The following is a 19,117-nucleotide window of genomic DNA, read 5'->3' as shown; positions in this document are numbered from 1 at the left end:
ACAAACGTAGTTTGATCGTCACAGATATTTTTCAGATACTCCATAAATTTAGTCCAGTTTTCGGTGAACCTCTGGTCTCGCCGGTTTCGGATCCTTCCTGTTAGTTTGTCTAATTCTACGTAGTCCATTAATTTCATCCTCCATTCTTCTAACATTGGTAGTTCTTCTTGCTTCCATTTTTGGGCCAGTAATATTCTTGCTGCTGTTACCGCATATAAAAAAAGCTTACAGTCTTTTCTATTTATATCATTTCCAACAATACCCAAAAGAAATGCTTCTGGCTTCTTTATAAAAGTATATTTCATCACTTTTTTCAACTTGTTATATATCATCTCTCAGAAGCATTTCACCTTTTTACACTCCCACCACATATGATAAAATTATCCTTCTTTTTCTTTACATTTCCAACATTTATTACTGACTTTATACATTTTTGCTAACTTAACTGGTGTGATGTACCATCTATACACCATCTTCATCACATTTTCTTTTAATGCATTACATGTGGTAAATCTCAAACCCTCTTTCCACAGTTTTACCCAATCACTTAACTGTACATTATACCCAGAATCTTTTGCCCAATGAATCATAACTGATTTTACCTCCTCATCTTTCAAGTGCCATTCAAGCAGTAGTTTATACATTTTAGACAGAATTGTAAGATTGTTATTCAGTATTTCTTGTTGAAACTTCGATTCTTCTTCACAGAAACCTTTTTCTTTAACATCTTGTTTAAATATTTCATTAACCTGATAATAATGCAACCAGTCATTGACATACACTTTCACGTCCTCATATGGTTTCAGTTTCCATTTTCCTCCTTCTCTAATTATTAATTTCCCATATGTTATCCACTTCCCACTCATATTGACCTTTTTTACGCACATCGCTTCTAATGGAGATAACCAATGTGGTATTTTTTGTTCCAGTAGGTTTTTATACCTATCCAACATTTCTATAAGAGATCTTCGAAATATGTGGTTTCCTGCAAGTTCCAAAGACCTCAGAAATCTGCTCTGCAGTAACTCAGATCAGGGATTTCAATATGGCTGCCTCTTCTGTAAAATAGTATCACTGTTGTCAGGAAACAATTGAACATTTTTATTCTGACAGTCTTTCTCTGCTGGATAAATGGGTCTTTGCTACAAGTGTCTGCTTTGTATTGTTTCAGTTTTGTTTTAAATGTATCCACTGGGTTTTTAACTTTTTTTTTGCTCTTTTTATTCTATATCAGCTTGGGATGATTGTGTAGAAGGCATTTAATAAACAAATTAATAATAATATAGATGCACTTCTAAAAAAAGAACCTATGATTCTTTTTTCAGGATTCTAGTTTGCACCGGCCCTACCATTTGGTAGAATGACGCTGCAGCGGCAAGGAGGAGCATCCGGGTGTTAGTGGACAGGGGTGTTTGTGCCACATGGCCAGCCCTGGGCCCACTCTATTCAGTTGTGATGGGAGATGCTGTCCCTTCTCCATTGTTTAAGTAAGATTCTATTGGAAGTCTCATCAGTTTTTATATGAGGAATGGGAAACACTAGCTAGTCTTTCACCCAATGCCGGATTTACATATAAGCTAAACAAGATATAGCTTAGGGCCCCACTCTCTTGGGGCCCACCAAAAAATTTAAAGGAAAAAAAAACACTGGATGTACATTTCCAAAATTCTTAATTGTATTTCAGTTCAACAATTACTTTGATAGAATACATATCTTGTTATATGCAAATGGCTTTAGATACCGATTAGGTCCATAAATTACCATATAGCATATATTCAACACAAAAAACAGCGACCATTTGTTGTTGACAAAGGACAGCTGGACATATAAAGGGACCCATTAACTTCAGTAGCTTAGGGCCTAAATCAAACCTAAATCCGGCCCTGCTTTCACCTCAGGTAGTAAAAGACATTGGGCCAGCCCTTATTCTAACATTAGGTAGCAGTGCCAAATAGCACCAGAGATGTTTTTATTTATTTATTTAAGAAAAGTACACCCTCATTTTCATCGTATGTCTCAAAGTGGTTTACATAGCGGCTTACATAGATTAAAACATTTCACAGCAGAACACTAGTACAACGTTCATGGTGCTGGAGCAACTGGCTAAAATGTTTTAAAATGTTTCAAACAGTTCTAATGTTGGTTCATCTGTTTTGTTTTTGCGGGGGTTGATGTTGGTTAAATGTTTAGTTGGGACTGGCGGTTATTTTAATTTTGGTATTACTGCAAACTGTTTATTTGTTATTATTGTTGTTATTATTGGTTTCTATTGATTTGTTTGTTTGTTTGTTGATATTTTGTTGTTTAATGTTTGATGCTTTGTTGTGTTTTTATATATGTTGTAAGCCACCCATAGTGGCTGGGGAAACCCAGCAAGATGGGCGGCATATAAATAAATAAAAATATTATTTTATTTTATTATTCAAAAGCCTCTTGAAGTAAAGCCATTTTAACCCATTTCCTGAAACTTAGAGATTGTGCCTGCCTAATTTCGACTGGGCATCGAGGGCTCAGACTTGCTCAGAAAAAGGAAAAGTAAACACATGTTTAAACTGCTCTTATAATATTTTTTTTTTTTTTAAAAAAAACAATTCACAAGGAACCTCCTGGACTGTTTTTTGTTTTTTGTTTGGTCAAAAGTGTTAACCTCTGATTCAGAAAAATAATATTAAATGAAAATAAACATAAAAGCTTGGTCTCAAAAAAGCATCCCTTTCCGGCCAAACACAGTGAAATACAACGTTTGCTTGGGGGTATCAGGTACATCTACCACATTTTACAGCAAGCGAAGCCTGTAATATAGAACGGTTTTGATCTCCAGTAACCTGTTCACAACTGCACATATGTCATAACGGATCCTGTCTCTCTTCTCGATAAGAATCTCCAAGAGGTTTTTTTGTTGTTTGTGTTGTGTTGTGTATTTTTTCTTTTTGACAAAGTACTGCAAGCAATTCAAAGCTGCTTGGCACACAACAAATGTGAGAAACCCATGACCACAGACTGCTTTTAAAGCAAACCCAAGATTTGACATTACTCACATCTTCCGATACCTGTCAGAGTTCAAACAGGAAACCTGCTTTTTCCTCAAATGTCAACAACATTATTTTTTACGAGTTGCTCTGAGGTAAAAGTCACAATGTAAGGGCCCAACTGTCTTGCAGCTTTTCAGGGCCGGTGTGAGCTACTATTTTTGTATCATTCTTGACACAATATTAAGTGCACTCTTGGGCGCTTCAGCAGAAATGGGCATTTTTGCCCTGAACTCACAAAACACAGCAGCATTCTGAAAGATAGAAATATTTCATTAACAATCCCAGCATACATGTAAAGCACATTTATACCACTTTAACAGTCATAGATTCCCCTCAAGTATCATGGGGCCTGTAATTTACCCCTCATAGAGCTACAAATCCCAACACTCTTAACAAACTACAGTTCCCAGAATTCTTCGAGGGCATGTAGCTTTTAGATGATGATATCTGCTAATGCCTTTTGCTGGCTTTGCTGGACAGGTGATGATGGCACTACAAGCACGATTTCCAGTCAAGAAAACAGAACAAATCTCTGTCACAAACAGCTGTGGCACCAAGGGTTAAAAGTGAGGAATTTTAGATTATTTTCAGACCTATTTTGATCTTTTGTAACACCAAGACCCCAATGTTCCTTCCTTCCTTCCTTCCTTCCTGAGTGGGCAATCAGGGGTGACTGTTGCTTCACCCTTGCCAACATCCTGAAGCAGATTAGGCTACTGCATCCATTTCACAAGGCAATAGTCTATAAATGCTTTCCCAGGTCCCGTGCTGGAGGCCTTCATTTGGAGTTAGCCCATGAGTCATCATAAAATCCATGCTGTTCATTTGCTAGGAGGGCAGGGATAGGTGGATGAGTACAGTGAGATGTGTGTTTTTTTAAAAAATGGCATAAAATTATTGTAAAAGTGTTAATTATAGTTTATTCAATGAGTTGGCTCAAGAGCTGCCTTTTAAACTCCCCCCCCCCTTTAAAAATAAATACCCTAGCTGCCATGTTTTATCCCAAGGTGTCTCTCTGAAAGCAATGACACATTATGAGATGCCCTCAGTTCAGGGCATTGGCAATTCCATTTTTTTTCTTTTCTTTTAACATGCAGGTTTTATTTTTCCCTTTTTTATAATAATTTTTATTTGTTGTTGTTGTTTAGTCGTTTAGTTGTGTCCAACTCCATGGACCAGAGCACGCCAGGCATTTCTGTCTTCCACTGCCTCCCGCAGTTTGGTCAGACTCATGTTTGTAGCTTCGAGAACATTGTCCAACCATCTCGTCCTCTGTCGTCCCCTTCTCCTTGTGCCCTCCATCTTTCCCAACATCAGGGTCTTTTCCAGGGAGTCTTCTCTTCTCATGAGGTGGCCAAAGTATTGGAGCCTCAGCTTCACGATCTATCCTTCCAGTGAGTACTCAGGGCTAATTTCCTTAAGAATGGATGCGTTTGATCTTGCAATCCATGGGACTCTCAAGAGTCTCCTCCAGCACCATAATTCAAAAGCATCAATTCTTCAGCAATCAGCCTTCTTTATGGTCCAGCTCTCACTTCCATACATACAATAATTTTTATTAGTTTTTCCAAATATTTTCCACCATAACATCAATTTAATAAATAAAATAAAGAAACATTTGGCTATATAAGCCAGGCTAGGCAATTCCATTTTCAACCTACATGGCAGGAGTCCCCCTCTGACTAGTAATTCCAAATGTGCTTCTCAGTTCTACTTTTCTAGAAAAAGAGGTGCTGGGACTCACGCCTCCCTTGCTCTGTTAGAATGCCAATGGTGCCCACCTGAGAGGTGCTGGAATTGAGTTCCGTTGAGTTCCTGCTGATACAAAGCCCTAGTGCATCTACTTATGGGTGGCTTTTACCTGCTGTTCCCAGGTACTTTTTGGACTCCATGTCACGTAGTGTTTGGCAACCCTTGGTGTGAACCCACCTGTCCTTCCGGTCATTGTGTCATTGAACTGGCCTGGCTGAAGGAATTAATTCCCAGAGTGCTACTGGGTGGTGGGAGAATGAAGAACATCTGACCATTTTTGACACTGACTGAAAATGAATAAAGGGGGAAAATTAGCCTATGGGGAAACTGCTTGATTGGGAAAACTTTCCTTGATGATTTATGAATGACAGATGAAAAAATGCATTGTGAAAAAGGACACACAGGCAGTTCCATTACTATCATCTTGCTTTTTACATGTCATTCTGAAATACATTTTTATAGTGTGCATAATCAAGAGGCAGACCATATGGCAAAACCTTGTCATTCTAAAAAAGAAAATCACATCAAATCCATTGAGCTCAGCTGTACAGCTGGCTTGTTTAAGAACAGCTGGTTGGCATTAAGAATACTAATAATGCTCATAGGGAGAACTACATGTAGAGGCAGCAGGAATGAGACCAAATGGTCCACACAAATCAGCTGATTTCTGCAAAGATCAAGGAGGGTTTCTTTTTTGTGAGCAGAAATGCATAACAGATTAGCTTTGTTACTTGTATGAATAACACATTTGACTTGTTTCTGCTACCTCAAACTTTGAGAGTTGCAACAAGGCATAGAGTACATTCATTGACACAGCTACAGTTGCATGCTGTGCTTAGGAACAGGCACATATGCTTAGGGACAGGCTGTATGTCAGTTCCAATCCTGCTCACAAACCTTATGTAGTCGGATATAGGAAGCATGCAGACTTGTGCATGGCTGGATCTATGATGGTGTAGGGATCAAAGGCTACCGCTTTGCAACAAGGTATAGTTCTTTGTTCTTTGCCTGAACTCAAGGAACTGTGGTTTCTTCTAACTCTGGTTAGCAAACCAGCATCAAACTGCATCAGACTTATTTATTAGCTAGTTAGGACAAACCATAGTTCCCTGACTTCCATTGTGATAGGGAACCGTAGTTTGCTGAAAAGTGAAAGCCTTTCATCTTCTCCTTGCACATAGGGAGGAGTTGTGGTGGGAGATGGATCAGTGGGGATGGGAGGTAGATCATGAGGGCTGGACCCAGGGGGGCATAAGTCTACGGCTCCTCACAACAACACTTAGAAGGGAGGCAAACACAACAGGGCTGGATTAGTACGTTTTGAAAACAGTGAAGAAATGCACATGACAATCTAAAGAGCACCACTCACAAGACCATGAAATCCAGAGTCTAGAATGATCTAAATGAGCCACTTATGGGAGCCATGTAAGTTTAAGGCTCATGCAAGCTCATTTTTGTAATGGGAATCCATTGGCATTAGGCCGCTCTCTGCTTCTAGCTCTATACTGGGCTTTCCGGATTACCGGAAGAAATGAGATTAATTTCATATTACCTGGTGTCTGTCTCAGACTACAAGCATTTCATTTAGTTTTAAAAGAGTAAGAACAACTGCAAGATTCAGACCAAAATCCATTCAGTTTCTCATTCAGCCCAATTAATTTGATGGCTCTGTAGGAAATGAACAACTACCTCATCACTGAAAAATGCCTTTGCTGTTGGGAAATCAACTCCTGATGTAAATTTTGATCCATGCTGGTGGGAATGTTTCACATGAAATTAGAGCTAAGCACAGCCTAATATCAAATTAATCTACTGCTTGAAAGAGAGGAGCTCATGTCTGCATAGAAGGCCCCAGTCACAGAATGATTATAGGCCATATTTACAAAGTAGTAAGGGAGAGGTAAGGACTCGGCTAAAGCTCAGAGGGACCCTTGCTGGTCAGCCTGCAGGGAAACAGTGAATTCTATACAGTGGTGCCTCGCAAGACGAAATTAATTCATTCCATGAGTTTTTTCGTCTTGTGAAGCACGGACTTTGGAAAAGCTTCAAAAATCACCAAAGTCTTCAAAAACCTCAAAAAAGGCTACCACACCGTGTGCTATGAGTTGCTCCTCGAAGTGAATGCACGGTTTTAAGACAAAGGAAACAAACTTGCAAGATGTTTCCGTCTTGCGAAGCAAGCACATAGGGAAATCCGTCTTGCGAAGCAACTCAAAAAACGAAAAACTCTTTCGTTTTTCGAGTTTTTCGTCTTACGAGGCATTCGTCTTGCGAGGTACCACTGTATCAGAAAATGTGGGATGAGGCCTGACAGCAAAAGCTTCAGATGGAATTATTATGTACTGATTCTTGTTCTTGAATGGTTTGAGCTGGTAAAGCAATCTGGTCATATAAAACTCTCTTGTTATGCTTCCTTGTTTAGAATAGAAATTCCAGGGATTGAAAATGGGGTGTTTTATATGATGTGTACACATAGCATAGTCTCAGACACTAAACTACAGGCCCAAAAAACCTCCAAGATAATTAGAGTTTATTCTTATGACTTTTAGATTGCCATGGGTGACTCCCCCCGCTTTCAAACTGCTTTTAATTGACATTTTAATGCTCTGTGTATAACTATCCTTTAACAAAAAATTCTTTAAAAAAATATTTATACTGCTGGGATTTTTTTGACTGCTACTGTAATATTGTTATAACATTTTTAGACTAAGGCTTTATGGATTGTATATGTTATCATGACGCATTATTTTTTAATATGTGACTCTTTTCTAGGTTCAGAAGCTGAGGAAGGAAGAAGCATTGTGGTCTTTGGGAGGGAAACCGAGACATGAAGAGGGGAGATTGTTTGGTCCTGAGGGGAAACAGAAACAGATGGCAGAGAGGAGGTATTGTGGTCCTAGAGAGGGGCTCTCTGAGGGAAGAAAGCTGAGGCAGAGAGAGAAGATGTGGTCTTGAGGGTAAACTCACTTAATGACCCAAGTGTTCAAGGTCTCACATGATGGCCTAAGGGTTCAAGCAGGAGGACATGAGAAAAGACAGGTAAATAGGGTAAACAGGTCCTAGACCAGGGGTCACCAACCTAAGGCCCATGGGCTGGAAGCGGCCCGTGAAGGTTGTTTGACCGGCCCACAAGTGGCCCCTGAACTGAGGTGCCCGCTCGCACGCTGCGCTAAACCAGCATGGCGTGGCACAGGGACTTGCTTCTGGGGCGCCAGAAATCGTATCTGCGCACACGCAGTTGCCGGAAATCACATCTGCACAGATGCAGACTCAAAAAATCATGGGTACACACGTGCAGACAGCAAAAATCACAGGTGCTCATGCGCGCGAGAGATCCGGCCCATGGAGGGATCTCTGCGGGACCAATCCAGCCCAGGTAAGATAAACCTTGCCGACCCCTGTTCCAGACAGATGAAGAATTTATACACCAACTTGGCACAGTAGCTAAATTGGCAGCCAGTATAGACCTCTTAACAGCAGTGTTACATGCTGACAGTAGGTCACTCCTAACAGCAGCCTAACCCTGGTATACTGCACCAGCTGTAGCTTTGGGACCAACCTTCAGGACAGCTCTACATAGGGCGTGTTGCAGAAATGCAGCTTTGAGGTTACATGCACTGTATTAGATCATTTCCCCATGTAGCTGTATTCCCAACAAAGGCTGTTTTGTGAGGAGGAAATACGTGTCTGAGCCCCTCACACGTCTAGAAAGTCCAAAATGATCAGATACAGGGAATCAACCACAGCAGCTGAATTATGGTGATGACCTGCAAGAAACAAACATTAAAATGAAATATTAGGACACGTTAGGTCTCATATTAAATAAGTGAAGGCAATGGTGTGGTGTGGACTATGGACGAATATGACTTGGAGCAAGTGGGCTTTCATTTTTTTTAAAAAAATAAATATTTATTGAGATTTTTTAAAAACAGAAATGCAAAAATAATAAACAATATAACATGTATCATAACATCTTTTTCATAACTTCTTTGGACTCCCTCACGTCTCTCGCTCCCACTTGCATCATTGTAAAACTTTTTCCAGCAATTTATCAACTTATTGGAGCAAGTGGGCTTTCATTGAATTAGACTACAATTTCAGCAATTGAATCTATTTGAAAGAGAATCCCCTGTTGGGACTGGGTGGGTGAATTATTGTGAAGCCAAGTTAAAAGCTCTACTTGTGGAAACATTCGGTTGGTGGTCCTTTTTCTTTGTTTTGTCAGCTCTTGTTGAACATCTGTTTTGAAGAATAATTAAGTGCACAAGTGGCTAGGAACCAAATCATATTCGTGAAGTCATTGCTGAATAATTCTGTTTTCTGTGTATGAAAGCATTATGAAGCTGTGTTAGGACCGGGGGAAATGCTTGCCCATGTAATTCAGCTTTACCACGACAAAGAGCTGAAGTTGTTCCAGCCAGGCAGAGACGTCAGCTTGTCAACAGCGGAGCTCTCAAAAACACTGTGCCAACTTTGCAACAGAACTCTTTGAGGAAGACATCACATAGTGCTAGGCTGAGTGAAACAATGCAGGGAAATGCTCCTCCAGACGGGAACATTTGGGTACCAAGAAATACTTGTTTATTTGTGTAGGATACCTTATTTATTTTGTCACCTTCCAAGCTATCTTGCCTTTTTCCCAAGAGTTTATAATAATGTCAACCCCCCAAACCCCTATCAAACATTTTTTTATTTTAAAAAACACTATATGTCAAGGCTCAGTGGCACAACACATGTTTTTCATGCAGAAGAATCCAGTTTTGACCCCTGGCTCCCCCTGCTTAAGAAGAACTCTGAGTGGAGGACCCCTACCAGTCAGAGTAGACAGAACTGGATGAACATACGTAACTCTCTATGATTACATTAATTCAGTGTGCCCAAGCCATGTGTTGCTTTGTAAACCATGTGCCCCTGGCACAGCTCACATCCATACCATGCATTGAAAACACATAGCTATTCTCCCAAAGAATCCTGGGAAATGTAGCTAACCCTTCACAGAGCTGCAATTCCCAGTGCCCTTAACAAACTGCACGCAACCTAGATAGACACTCAGTAAGGCACTGCAGTTGTGGTAACAGAAGCCTCTGACTGGTTCAGGAGATTTGACAGGGTTCTATTGTTCCCGTTCCTCTCATGATGCAGGTTCCCTCCATCCATCCCTCTCCTTAAGAGGCTTTTGAACTCTGTCGGTCATTTTTCTCAGCCATGGAAGGCAAGGATTGAGCAGATGAGGGATGAATGGATCAGTCATGCTCTTTTCATATTTACCCATACATCTGCTCTGTTCTAATTCCTTATTGATTTCCCACCCCTCTGTTAGAATTCCTGATCTATGATTGCAGTCATGAGATTTTTGTCTACCACATGATGGTATATGTTTTGACTCCACAGAGTGGGAAGTGATGGAAACAGGATGTTTGTGTTACTGTGTTCCGTGAAGTGGGACTTTCGTCTTTTGTCCCTTTTCTCTTTGCTGTCTGATGCTAGAGAGAGAGGGAGCCATGTTGCAGTGCTCCGTGTGTGTTTATATGTAAATAAAGTAGATTAGCCAAAATATTGAGTTGCTGAGGTCTGTTACGCATGATGCACAAACTCTGCAGATTCCTAAGTGTGCCGGTGTCGGCTGGCATCGGTCGCTGTAATGTTCGGGCTGAAGAAAGCTTATGAAGCTCCCGAACGATCGACCAGGAGGGAGAGAACATGCCAGTCGGGTGTGTATCTCTGCCAACGTCCTACCTGAGTATAGGCTGAACTCCTAACACCCTCCCCTAAATAAACTCTGCATGGATTTAGTATGCAATAGTACACAATATCAGATACAATGGGTTTCTTCTGTTACTGCAAGCATTTATGTTTGCACAACTGAACACCCGTCTCTCTCCACCCCCCCATGTGCTCTCTAAATCTGTTCTCTATTCTCCTCTCAAAAGCCACTGGAGCAGATCTGGGGAAGGTGCAGGAGGGTGGAGAAGAAGGAAAGGTCTGTTGTGCTAGCATAAATCGTTTCACCGACAGAGCAAATGTACTGTATAAGGTGTCAGGGACTGGACTGAGGAGGAATGGTGGGGACCCCCCCTCTTCCTGAACCTTCCCGAGAAGAGGAGGACAGTATAGATTTAGAACAGTGGTTTGCAGAAGGTCATAGTTCAGAGACAGTAGCTGGGAGAAGCTGGGAAATATTGGGAGAGCGGCAGGAAGAAGCACCAGGGGAGAGACAGCTGACAGACTCAGTGTCTTTAAACAACATTCCTACCCACCCCCTCCCAGGACCCAGAATGCATTGAGAGTAGTAGAACAGAAAGCTCAGAGGCAGAATACACAGATCAGTTGGCACAGGGAGGACGTAGAATAGGAAAGACAGAGGGGTGGAACTTTACTCAGAGCAGACATCATCTCTCTCTCTCTCTCTCTTTCTCTCTCTGAATATTGAATAAAATACCATGGTAAGAACGTCTTGTTTTCCCATTTCTAGCTGCCAGCCATGAGGGAGAGGGATCGAATTCCTTGAAGCTTGACATACAGCCCAATATCTGACAACTGACTGTATACATTTTTCTTTGGGAAAATAATTTGTTGTTCTGTGGAGCAGTTGGAAATATTTGTTCCTGCCACCCATATTGAAAACGGAACTGGTAATTGTGTCCATGGTGGTGCACTATCCCAACCAGGGATGTAGTATGGGGGTGGGGAGATATACAAGGCAGCCTTCATACTCATAGCCTATTGATATCAGGCAGGTGATCTCACTGCTTGGTGCCTGCTAAAAACAGTCTTGTTTAGACAAGCCTAACCAGATATCTAGACTGCTGAGGGGGATGGACTTGGTGACCCCCACAGCTCCTTCCAACTCCAGAATTCTATGATTTAGTTTTTTGCTGATTCTAATTTTTTGAATGATTTAACTGTTTCTACTAATAATTCTATTGTGTCTTCCCCATACCCCCCTGTAAACTGCTTTGTGGTTTTAAGTTTCTTTTAACAATCAAGTGGTTATGAAATAAATGTTACAAAATAAAAATAAATAAATAGTTCTATCTGCCACTTCCTCCTTTCTGGAATCATTCCATGGGTAATTCCATGGGTCAGAGATGGCCATACACCATAACTATATGATGATGCCACTGAGAGCGGGTTGGGCAGGGTGAGAGTGAATCAATCGCAAGTACAAACGTTTCAGCGAAGGCGGCCAAAAGGCTCCAAGAAAATGAGAGCCGTTTTTCCATGCTGCTGAAAAATACTTTCTCTCTCTCACACAAAGTCTACTAGTTTTGGTTGAGTTCTAGTTACAATCCAATTTGGCTTGATTCTGTGTGTACATGAACTTTTAAACAGCCCCTTCTTTCCTGTCTGTATACAGACACGCTGAAGCTTTGTTCAATCCCATCACCAGAAATGAGGATTATCTGTCTATCCTGCAGTAATTATGATTCATCACTTCAATGTAGTTCAGTGTTAAATCAGGACAAGCTGTGAGTTAGTACATCTCTAATCTGCAGCTTCAGAACGTTATAAACAGCAGGTCACATCATGCATATGGATTATTCAAGAATCTGAATATTGTAGTTGCCTTTCAAACTGAGATCATACTCATGTTTAGCTGGTGTTTAGATAAGAAAACTAGCGTAGCAAGACAGACAGCCCAAAGTAAATTACCCCTTTTATCTGTTGTTACTTGATCTGCAATGCCAAATGTCCAGAGAAGAAAAAAGGTTTGCCGCTACAAAATCCTGAACAAATCTTGTATGAATGTCTATTTGTGCAATATGTATATGGCTACAGTCCTACTATAGAAGGAGCTCAAATGTAGGCCATTTACTCAAAAGTAAGTCCCACTGAGGGCTCACTCACATAAGGGGACGACAGAGGATGAGATGGTTGGACAGTGTTCTCAAAGCTACCAACATGAGTCTGACCAAACTGCGGGAGGCAGTGGAAGACAGGAGTGCCTGGCGTGCTCTGATCCATGGGGTCACGAAGAGTCGGACATGACTAAATGACTAAACAAAAACATGTATACATACTAAGGAGAAAGTTCCATTGAAACCAGTGATTTTTGCCTAGTAGGACCAGTTTGTTACATATGTGTATCAAAGTCTGCTTGGCTTGGGAGGTCATAATATTCCCAAATGTCAGCATGCAAGTGCAGCTCTAGTTTATTGTTTATTTATTTTATTAAAAAGTGTTTGTAATCCACCCTTCAGCTGAAGGTCCCAGGGTGGCCTTTTGCACAGTCCAAACCCAAAGCTAAATGATAAGATTAAAATGGTGTAAAACAAAATACAGAATTCAGTTACAAATAAAACCATCCATGGCAACAGAAATTCAGATGACAAGTAGAAACGTCAAATTGTTAGTCTCGCTTTATTTTATAAGATGCCTGCAATTCTAGATGCTATGTAAAATTGAAAATGAGACTATGGAAGCTTGAAGCAACTAAACTAGACCCAATGCATGGAGGTTTCACTGGGTCTTACACTATTTAAAGAAGGGATCAAAGTTTGTTGGCTGAATATATGTTTTGCATGCAGATGGTTGCAAATACAACCTGTGGAACTTGGAATCCTGGTAAAACTCCCACCCACATTTTGATATTGCGTTACGTAATGTTTGGTGCTTCATGGATTGTGCAGAACTCATGTGGAACATCTGCTAAGGAAGTGTGGGACATGACTTACAAAGACAGCAGTGCGAGCTGTTACCCCTTCCTGACGCTCTCAGGTCCACCCTCCATTTTGCAGATGCTTAAAAACTTCATAGAAAGAGTCCTGTATTGATGGAAATTCATGTGTTCCTATCTCCTTCAGTGACTGCGACCATCTCTCACTGGGGATGAACTCCAGAAGAGTTGCTATGTTATTTTGTGCTATCAGAATAACAGTATTGAGAAAAGTTGATGATTAACTGGTGGACTACAGCATGGGACTTCATAAGCAATGGTCAGCTCCATCAGAGACATCTGCCTATTGATTAATGTTTTAACTTTAAATAGTAAATAATGCGTAATTCCACTCCAGACAGCAATGATGATTTTCTGTGGCTTACAGTTTAATTCTTTTTTATATAAAAAACGTCAAATACATTATCTGAGTTGCTTAATCAGCTGTCTCGCTAAAAGATCGGCAAAGAGGAGGAAGAAAGTGAATGTAAGGGTGGAGCCAGGAGGACATCTAGAAAAACAAAGGCGACCACATCTGAAGACCACAAGTGTCACCCAGATGGCGGGCAGGGGAAGCAACAAAACAGTTTCAAGCCAATTAGTTCTTGGTTGTAGCTCATATTGAAGTCGAAAACAAATTGCTTCCTTGACACATTTTTTGTGTGTGTCTTGCAATGTATAAGAGGCTTATTAAGAGCTTGTCCTGAAAGAAAAATGGATTGTAAAATAGGATTTATATTTCCTGGAAATGTCTAACAAGCATGGGTTAGTTAACATCACTAACTAACTGAGCTTCAGTTGGTTCTGTTGTTACTTGTGACATACTGAGCACAGGAGCAAGAATGAGGAATACTTCCTAGGATATTTTCCTCACAAATATTCTGAACCACCAGATGCTGGAGAGGTATTTCTAAGGAGGCCCTTTCTTCAGCCACTAGTGAATAGAAGGGAAGGCCTGCGAGTTCCATGGCACTGATAAGTAGCTCAGTACATCTAATATACAGGTCCGTTATGCTGAACCTGTGTGGTGTAGAGGATAGAGAACCAAAGACCAAGGAGCAAGAAGGCCCTGCCTTAAATCTGCATTTCTTTCAAGAAGTGACCTTGGGCCAGTTACTCTTTTGATGCTTCCAGACTATCTATCCTTTGAGTTTTTCTTCCAAATGGTTAAACGGAGATGTTGCATTGAGCCCATACTTTCCACTAGGTAAAGGTAAAGGGACCCCTGACCATTAGGTCCATTCATGACCGACTCTGGGGTTGCGGCGCCCATACCGCTTTATTGGCTGAGGGAGCCGGCGTACAGCTTCAAGGTCATGTGGCCAGCATGACTAAGCCACTTCTGTCGAACCAGAGCAGCACACGGAAATGCCATTTACCTTCCCATCGGAGGGGTACCTATTTATCTGCTTGCACTTTGACGTGCTTTCGAACTGCTAGGTTGGCAGGAGCAGGGACCGAGCAATGGGAGCTCACCCCGTTGTGGGGATTCAAACCGCGACCTTCGGATTGGCAAGTCTTAGGCTCTGTGGTTTAACCCATGACACTTTCCACTACATTTTCCTTATTGCAAAAAAGTTTAATATTTTGGGGGAAGCAGGCTTGCTTAACTCTTCCATGGAAATGTGGAATTCGAATGCTTAACTTTGGCTGGATCAGGCTCTAAATATGTGGTTTGTTCACAATTTTCACATACTATGGCCAAATATTGATAAATCTTATGAAGCCTGAAGGATGTCTTATTTTGATTTCAAAGTTCTGTTTCTCTTAACTTTAGGCTTGAATTGATGAGTTGCAGACCCAGAAACACATTCTGCTGTTTTGTCAAGCATGTGGCAACAATATTAGTACAACAAAACTTACATCATCAGAAAAGACAATTGATTTCTTACTGAGCAAGTTTTATTAATGAGCACGACTGACAATGGAAGACTAATGGAAACAACTAAACGCCACATGTACTTGAAATGTTTAAAAGAGATGCCATGCATAAATGTATGTATTTTACTAAGTTTGTAAGGTTACAAAAAAACCACACACACAAAAACCACGTGTTTCATGCAGTGGAGTCTGGTTCATTAGAGCATATGGGGCACTGCCCCATCAACTTCAGTTTGCCATCAGCTAGACGCCACCTGCCTTCATACTTACAACCAGCCAAAGGGGGTGACCTCAGCTGTCAACTTCCTCCTGCTTTGCCTCAGTACTGCTCCTTGTAGGGAAGAAGATGGGGGCAAAATTACAATAAGTTGCCCCCATCTGTCCTATGCCCTGGTGGCCTTTCTGCCTCACCAGACTCAGTTGGTACCTGCGACTTTTGGTTTGGTGGTGGTTTATGACAGTGGGTTTCATCCAGTGTGCTGTGGCACCCTGGGATGCCTTGAATGATGGTCAGGGGTGCAGCAGGCAACACTGGCCTCTGTCCCTCTTTCCTTCCCTCCCTCCTCTAATGCCCTCTCACATCTCTGCTTCCCAAAGGCTTGCACAGCTGTTGGTTGCAGCAGCCCTGCCGCCGCCACTGCTGCCTCCCAAGGTAAGATGCTGGCCTCACATTCACCTTTGGCCAGTCTCTGTTGGGCCACTAAGGCTGGGGGCATCCTGTGCCCAGGCCCTGTGGGGTGGCATGAGGTGGCACCGTTCTTTGGGGCAGCAGCAGCAACTGCCCAGAGGATTCCCAAGGAGAGGGGAGAGGAGAGGAGGCTGAGGAAACACTCCACAAGGTAGGGGGTTTGAAAAAGGGTGAGAGGCTGCCAGCTCTGCAGGCAAGGGGTGACATAACTGGGCTCCTGAGCCTCACAGGGGTGCCACAGAAAGAAGGTAGTTGGTCAAGGGAGCCATGGACTCAAAAAGGTTGAAAACCTCTGGTATCTGAGATAGTAATATCAAAATGAGCATAAAACAACCCAAAGGAAACAAAAAGTGGCAAAAAGGTAAAATAGTTGTAGTAGTAAAAGGTAAAGGTAAAGGGACCCCTGACCATTAGGTCCAGTCGTGGCCGACTCTGGGGTTGCGGCGCTCATCTTGCTTTATTGGCCGAGGGAGTGGCTTACAGCTTCTGGGTCATGTGGCCAGCATGACTAAGCCGCTTCTGGCGAACCAGAACAGCACACGGAGTAGTAGTGGAACATAAATTAGCAAAACAGAAACAAAAATTTCTTAACTAAGGAGGGGCGAATCAGTCTGGGTGGAATTCAGCATTCTGCTCAGATGATGGTTCAAACAATGCCAGAAATTCTGCTTGGTGGATGGAATGATCTCTCCTCTTGTGTTATTCTGAGTCCACCACATCATCCCACGGAGATTTGGAAAAGGTGCAAGGGAGGGCAGGGAGAAGGAAGGGGGGAATCCTACTGCACTGAAAGGACTTCTTGTGCTGGCTTCTGCTAGCGCAAGAACTTGGAGCTGTCATTCTGATGGGGAAGTTCTATGGATTGCTCTCATGTTCTGCTCTCAATTTGTTTTTCATTTAGCTGTTGACTACGGGGGGGGGGGGGGAACTCCCATTTGGGCTACAATTGTATTTACAGGCTTTAATGAAGAGGCAGGTGAGAATGAGTTTAGTTGCATGACCATACACATAGACACTGCAGGAAATGGAAGATCTCTGAATAATGTACCTGCCGATTCTGTTTTCTGTGTCTGTTTCAGCAAAAGTTTCCGTCTCCATAAAACGGAGAGGAAGAACAAAACATGAGTTTGTCTGTGTACGTATGGAGGAAACTGTGCCTGCTCACCATTCCAATCAAATCATGAAGAGACAATTGCTTCCATGTTTATTCTGTGGTGGTCACAGCAGGAAAGCTCATTAAAGTTTAACTGAGAACCTGTTTTGTTCCTGTCTGGGCAAGCCACAGTAATATAACAATAAATCACAACATGGTTCTGGAAAAGAACCTGGGTTATTAATCGCAAGATCTTAAATATGCTTTCTAATTACATCACAAATATCAAGTCCAAAATATTTAGAGCATTCTGAAGTTGGGAGCTTTGCTCATAGTAGAAAGAGAAAAAAGGTAAATATTAGGGCTGAGTCCATGTTGTCTTCTATCACTCATTAACCATCCTCCTCTCCCTTGTATGAATCAGCGAGGCTTTAACCAAGGAGCCATTTGTGGACCGTGTCCCACCTCTTGCCTTCCATTCAACATCATAGTTGCATCGACCCCTGCAGTGTCCCCAAGGCTCTGTGTCCAGTGTAGCTGAACCAGTCGTGCTTCCCTAAATCCACCTCTGCAGGACCTTCTATATCAGAGTGCTGCATGTTCCTAGTGCTAGCGGCAGGAAGAGTGGTCTTGTTTTGGGCTCCTGGTAAACAACTTTTTAGCTTGCTTGTCTTCCCTGGCCTCTGTGTGGTTATGTCCCCATGCCAAGCAATCTGTTGGATTTCCCTTACCTATCCTGGCTTTAATGCTTCCCAAAAGCTTACTGTTTCTCCTGGTAACTGTTTTGGTGCCTTCAGTTTTTAGCAAAACTTATCACCTCCTGCCAGTGTGATACCAGAAAACCAGGTAACATGACTGTCTTAGTGCCACACACATAGCTGATCAGATTTGGCAAGGTAAGGTAATCTCTGCAGGTGAACAATTTCCCACATTGATCCAACCTTTAAAGTATTTTCAAATACAGTGGTACCTCAGGTTACAGACACTTCAGGTTACAGACACTTCAGGTTATAGACTCCGCCAACCCAGAAATAGTACTTCGGTTTAAGAACTTTGCTTCAGGATGAGAACAGAAATCGCATGGCGGTGCCGTGGTGGCAGTGGGAGGCCCCATTAGCTAAAGTGGTACCTTAGGTTAAGAACAGTTTCAGGTTAAGAATGGACCTCCAGAATGAATTAAGTTCTTAACCCAAGTTACCACTGTATGTCAAATGTTTTCCACGACAGAGAATTTGAACAGCTTTTTAGTTTTCGGAGGAAAAGGGTGTTATTTTCCAAAATGTACCGACAGCTAAAACAAACGTGTTACAGGTGATATGTGATGTTGATGGCTGTGTACACACTGTACCTTTAAAGCACATTCTTCTCCTCAAAGAATTCTGGGCACTGTAGTTTACCCCTCACAGTTACAATTTCCAGCAGCCCTTAACAAACTACAGTGTCGAAAATTCTTTGAGGGGAAGAATGTGCTTTGAATGTGCTTTAAAGGTATAGTGCTTTAAAGGTACACTGCTTAAAAACTATGTTATTATGCAGCATATAAATTACTAAAATAGCAAATAAATGTGGAATGGGAAAAAGGGATTGGAGAAAGGGATTGACGGTCCTTCCCCCCCCCCTTCTTCCCCAATGAAATTAGCAGTCCTCCCCAGCTTCTTTGAAGTAAAGAAAAACATCTGGTTTTGCCCTCAGCGGAAACAAAACTTTATTATAATGTAATACCATTGTACGCAGATACACAGAACTCTAGAGAGGGATGTGGAAAACAGCAATGCCCATTGCTTTAAATGTAAATATTAACAAATATATCTAATTATTTCTCAGTGCTATTATACCCATGGGAAGATCAGAAAGAAGTTGAATTTAGGGATGGTCAATCACTCTACTGAAAGAGCTTCAAGTGATCTTACGAAAGACTAAAAAAGGAATGTAGAAATAGGAAATATGACTTATTTAATGATGACAACATCTATTTCAGGAATATGTTTGGGCCACTATGAGTGCAATGAGTGAAA

General features: G+C 41.7%; 1 long non-coding RNA gene across 1 annotated transcript; it reads left to right on the top strand.

Annotated features, from left to right (window-relative positions):
• The first annotated feature begins 1,420 nt into the window (after positions 1-1,420).
• On the top strand, positions 1,421-7,932 carry LOC307211526. The gene is made up of 3 exons (XR_013836506.1): positions 1,421-1,487; positions 3,513-3,598; positions 7,557-7,932. It is a non-coding gene; the product is annotated as an uncharacterized lncRNA (long non-coding RNA).
• Positions 7,933-19,117: the final 11,185 nt, after the last annotated feature.

Source organism: Podarcis cretensis (genome assembly GCF_951804945.1).
Source record: "Podarcis cretensis genome assembly, chromosome: 2".
In the NCBI taxonomy this organism is placed as follows: Eukaryota; Metazoa; Chordata; class Lepidosauria; order Squamata; family Lacertidae; genus Podarcis; species Podarcis cretensis.
The sequence above is the reverse complement of the archived record's forward strand: the minus strand, read 5'-3'. Positions and strand labels throughout refer to the sequence as shown.